Consider the following 5909-nt stretch of genomic DNA (forward strand, 5'->3'; position numbering starts at 1 on the left):
GTTAGACTATCTTTTGTGAAATTAATTAAATTAATGAAATTATATGTTAATATTATCATATAAATGGAGATGCAGTGGCATAAAATGATGTTAGTTCAAACCACTTAGAGATATTGAACCTCTAATGTAATGAATATGTACAGACAGTTTGAAATTTGTGCCTATCCATGTGTCTGAATAATGAATTACTTCTGACATTATTAATGTGTGGAAAACACTCCCCCAGAAAATAATAAATTAAGAATATGTACCATAGGCATTACAATCAGTGACATGATTTAGATTAGTTGAGAAACTAGTACTTTTTATCTTCACAAGTTGTCATTTTTTATATCAGCTCCTTAATCACTTTTAATACTTCTCATTCATTTCTTGGAATTATTTTCTAAATACACACAGCTCGTAGACACTTCAGTTTTTTCTCCAATTTACCTAAAGTGTAAAACATGTAATGTTTAAAGGTGTAACAAACGTGGCCTTAAAAATAATACAGACTGCACAAAACCTTAGGAATTAATGTGGACTAATACTTTGGGCTTTTTTGAGTTGAATTTGCAAGCAAACTTTCACAGGACCTCCACTCTGTCTTCCTATGCAAATTATTTCAGCAGTTTGCATCTTTGAAGGTTGTAAAGATGCATACTTAGTTCACTTTTAGTCCCTCATACCACACAGAATTATATTTTCTCACAAACTCAATAACTGTTTCAAAGGAGTTTTCACTTTTGAGCAAAATTTAAGATATTTAACATGTGACAAAGGTGAAGATTCATTCTAAAACATATTCAAGGGAAACTTCCTGTACATATTTATATACAGCACGCATTTTTGTGTGTTTCAGATAGCAAACTGTATACAACACTCGCTGACCTGAGGCTAGCCAAAATTGACAGCAAAGTTTAGTGAGGGAAAGCATGGTGTGTGCAGTTGGTGTAGGCCTATGTACATATCATCTGTGTGTGTGTGTGTGTGTGTGTGTGTGTGTGTGTGTGTGTAACATATGCATGTTGTTTGTTTATGACTCATACATAAGTCAAACTTGCTACATGTAAAATCCTATGTAATAGATTTGACATGTCCGATAATATTGTGCTAAATGATCAGAGGACAAATAAATAACTAAAAAAATTCTTAGAGGAACTAACAAAAAATGACTTCATCACAATATACATGTTCCAATTTCTAGGTTTTCAGTGTTAAATATTTCACTTCGAATACCACAATAATGCAGTAAACTGATTAAAACAAATAAGAAAAACCTGAATGTACCAACTCTTGAAGAACAGGAGTGGCCATGTTATATGATAAATACCTTGCAAAATCTCATAAGTAGCTCAAAGTTTACAGTGAAGTTAATTGTATGTTTATAATGCTGAAGCACACTAAACACTGCACATTTAACTTCACTTCCGTTCTCATTACTTACGATTCGGTTGTACTCGAAGAAGGCAGAAATTGTGACTTTTGCACAAATCTCAAACTGCGTCAGAAAGAAGTGCTATTAGATAATAAAGGCATGAAAGCTTTTTCTGTCACAGCTCCAGATGGAACAGGGCGAAAGTTACAGCTTATAGTGGAGAAAGCTATAGCTCATAATACAAATACAAATTCTGACGACAAGCTCCTACAGATGTCTGTGTTTAAATGTAGTCAAGATAAGTTGAAGTCCCAAGCGACACAAATCGCCGCTTGGACACCAAGCTGTCAGGGGCGCCAAGAGGCACCACGACTGCAAGATTTCTATGCGGGACCGTATCACAATCAAAAGCTGCCGCTTGTGGCATCAAGCTCAGAGGGACGCCAGGGACAGCTAAGTGCAAGATTTTATACAATGCGTATCATTATTAGAAGGGAAAATTGACACAGGTGAAAGTGTACGAGGGAAAGATGGGGAATGCCAGTTGATAAGTCGCTTGTGTGGAAAAATGTTCTGAAATGGAAAGGTCAAAATTTATTTTCTAAAGTGACAGACTGAGTACCGTATCACCAGCCGTTTCTGTTTCGTGACAAACAATTCACAACTTCAGAACAGTAACCTTACTGAAGGAGGTTACAATAAACCCAATGAATCCAACAAACTATAAAGAGCTCTTGTCAAGCAATCGGCTTTTCAGTCATTGCTGGGAGTGTAATAGTATTGGGTTAACGTATAAGTGAAATGTGACGTTGCAATGATTGTATATAGATATAATTGACAGAATGGCATTATATCTCTAACTACTAATACAAAATATTATTACCTGCAGTTTGAGTGGAGTATGCTACTGTCTCACCTCATTAGTTAAATCCCTGCATATGGTAAAATCCACATTTATCCACAAAATTTTTATTGCGCTTCCTCCAAAAATCGACATACGATGTCTATAAATTTAATGCAATAGCACAGATCAAAGTCAATATACACACCTGAAAACTGCTGGATGGAAAGAAGTAAAAATAAAACGCAGATTTTATGTTACTCTGCACTGTTATATATTATGGAACAACAATACTAGCGGAACAACAATAATAGGATGCAGAGCACTAAAAATACGGAAGACTATTTTCTTTTTACAGCAACAGCAATACGAAAGAATTAATTGCTAGTGGTTATTTACACATAACAATCTGATCGAGTACTAACTGAACTGGAATGCTTTCCGAATTTTGTGCATTTTATGAATTTCAAAAGCTTCAAGACAGAAATATAACTTACACGTACCAGTGAGTGTTGCTGTTACACAGAATCTCAATTACATTACGTAGCTTCAACGAAAGAGACACATACAAATCATATCACTTCACCTACCAGTTCAAGCGAGTAAAATGTAATGCGCGCCTTTCTCCTGCTGCTTTTAGCGCGAACCAGCTCGGTGGTAGCCAACGCCGTCTAGTGACACTTGGAGTATCTCGCAAGTCTCTGGCCAACAGGTGCTACAAATAATTACTCTGATTAAGCTATCGTACTTAAATCTCAACAGGAATCAAATGAACGTAAACGCTACGTGAATAAAAAATACAAAATAATTAATAACTCACGCTCAGACAATGTGGCACATATCGACTTCTACATCTACATCAAAACACTACGAGCCACCTTATGGAGTGTGGAGGAGGGTACTATGTGTACCGTTGTCCGATCTCCCCCTCCCCCTTTGTGTTACAGTAGCGAATGCAGAGAGTAGGAAGAATGACTGCTGGTAAGCATCTGTGTGAGCTCGGATCTCTCCTATTCTACCATCATGGCCTTTGCGAGAGATATGCACAGGAAGAAGCAATATTTTAGTTAAGTCTTCTAAGACTGTTCCATATGCTGGAGTTGGATGAGCCTCTCTGTGACGCTTTCGTCCTTACTTAACAAAACTGTGACGAAAGGTGCTGCTTTTCTTTGAGTCATTTCTGTTTCCTGTCACTCTTTTCTTGGAGGAGTCAATACGCCTGTTATAAACAATCTGTAGGGACACTGACAGCATTATTTCAATACAGGAAATAACAGCACGAAATTTCAAAATTATCTCTAAACTGAGAAGCGTTCTCCCAAACAGTAGGGCACAGTAAAGTGTTTCATGGTTGTAATTTACGCACAAATGTGAGGAAAAAAGTTTGGATTGAACTCGGCAGTGATTCTTCGTAGTTTCGTAAACTCTTGTGTACAGATGCCGTCATGACGATGAAATACGTTACAAAACAAAACACGGAATATATACCAATAAGCCGAAGTATTATGAACGCCAGCTTAATAGCTTACTGGTCCATCTTTAGAGCGTAAAACAGCAGTGAATCTGTTGTCATGGATTCGACAGATCGTTGGTATGTTTCCGGGGATATGTGGCACAATTCCCGTAAATTACCATGCTGTGGTTTATGAGGGGTTCGTCCCCAATAGGATTCCAGAAGTATTTGACCAGGTGCAGATCAGGGGCTTTTGGTGGCCAAGACGTCAACGTGAGTTCACTATCATGCTTCTCAAACCACTGTAACATGACACTGTCGTTGTTACATGGACAGTTAACTTGCTACAGGGAAACATCATTATCGGAGGAGACATCAAGCATGAATGGATGCCGGCAGTCCTTAATAATGTTCAGGTAGTCCACTGTTGTCATGGTGCCTTCAATTGCTACCGCAGGTCCCATGGAACTCAGGTAAATAGTATCGTACATCCGCCACCAACTTGTGTCCATGCTACATCGCACTTTTTGAGTTGCCATTTGGCTGGATGATGGCATATCCGGTAACAACAATCGACATGTAACAAGTAATGACATTTATCCGACCAGGTGACACTTTTACACGGATGCACACTGTAATATCAGTGATCCTGAGCTCACTGCAATTGCAGCTAACTACGCCATTGGGTCAACATTGGTACATGTTGGGGTTGTCTGCTATGCAGCCTCATCTTCAGTACTGTGCGTTCAACATTGTCTTCAGAAATACTTATGCCTGCACTAGCACCGTACTCAGTTGTCAGAGATGTCACATATCATCACCTATACTACTTTGTAAAATGAGAACGTCTCTGATCTCCACGTGTTGTAAAGAGATGTAGACAACCAGCACCTGGTCACCTATTCGTAGTTTCACTATCCTTCAACCTGATTCCATAGATGCTCCCAGCAGTAGCAGCAAGCAGAAGACTAGTTCGTCATCCCCAAGATGCTCATTCCCAGATGCCCGACATAACACTCTGTCCCTTGTCAAAGTGGTTTATGTTATTGGGCGACCTGTAGTGTCGGTAGATTGATTCCTCAATCGTCTCTGCTCAGGTTATACACTTCCATTATTACATCATGTACCTCTGACATCATCAGGCAGCATCTAGTCTAGCGGTGGGCAATGGTCATAATGTTTTGGCTAATCAGTGTACATTTTACTTAAGACTATATGCGTGTATTTAATGTTCATTCCACTGATGCTTTCCTCTGTGTTGTCAGTGACTGAAGACACGAGTATTCAAAAGTTTGAGGCTCCTATCCATCCATCTTAATCAGCGGCCTACAAGGATATATTTATTATGTACTGAATATAATGTCAATGGGCAGTGGATGATACTTGAATAGCGTGAAAAAGTGGCAATATCGTAACCAATGAGGTTTATCCGAGGTGCGATTATTGCTAGTTGAAAACTTTTAACAATACCCCGCCTCGGGGTCAGGGATTTTCTCTGCCTCGTGATGACTGGGTGTTGTGTGCTGTCCTTAGGTTTGTTAGGTTTTAGTAGTTCTAAGTTCTAGGGGACTGATGACCATAGATGTTAAGTCCCATAGTGCTCAGAGTCATCTCTCCCAATACACCGCCTAGTGGACGTGAAATACCGTCCGCTACTGCAATTTTTTAGACCGGGAGACTCAAACGTTTATAAAGGGGGGCAGGGACAAAGAATCCAGTGAAATTTTTTTAAGTGCGTTGTCTGAAAACTACCTTGAGCAGTTAGACAGAGAACCGACTCTTGGCGATAACATATTAGACCTTCTGGTGACAAACGGACCCGAACTATTTGAAACAGATAACGCAGAACAGGGAATCAGCGATCATAAAGCGGTTACAGCATCGGTGATTTCAGCCTTAAATAGGAATATTAAAAAAGGTAGGAAGTTTTTTCTGTTTAGCAAAAGTGACGAAAAGCAGATTTCAGAGTACTTGACGGCTCAACACAAGAGTTTTATCCCAAGTACAGATAGTGTTGAGGATTAGTGGACAAAGTTCAAAACCGTCGTACAATATGCGTTAGATGAGTACGTGCCAAGCAAGATCGTAAGAGATGGAAAAGAGCCACCGTGGTACAACAACCGAGTTAGAAAACTGCTATAGAAGCAAAGGAAACTTCACAGCGAACATAAACATAGCCAGAGCCTAGCAGACAAACAAACATTACACGAATCGAAATATAGTGTGAGGAGGGCTATGCGAGAGGCGTTCAACGGATT

The 5909-nt window shown here is 39.2% G+C and overlaps 1 pseudogene; it reads left to right on the plus strand.

Moving 5' to 3' along the window:
• The first annotated feature begins 5040 nt into the window (after positions 1-5040).
• Positions 5041-5163, plus strand: LOC124557461 (annotated as a pseudogene).
• Positions 5164-5909: the final 746 nt, after the last annotated feature.

This window comes from Schistocerca americana, chromosome X (genome assembly GCF_021461395.2).
Source record: "Schistocerca americana isolate TAMUIC-IGC-003095 chromosome X, iqSchAmer2.1, whole genome shotgun sequence".
NCBI classification, from domain to species: domain Eukaryota; kingdom Metazoa; phylum Arthropoda; class Insecta; order Orthoptera; family Acrididae; genus Schistocerca; species Schistocerca americana.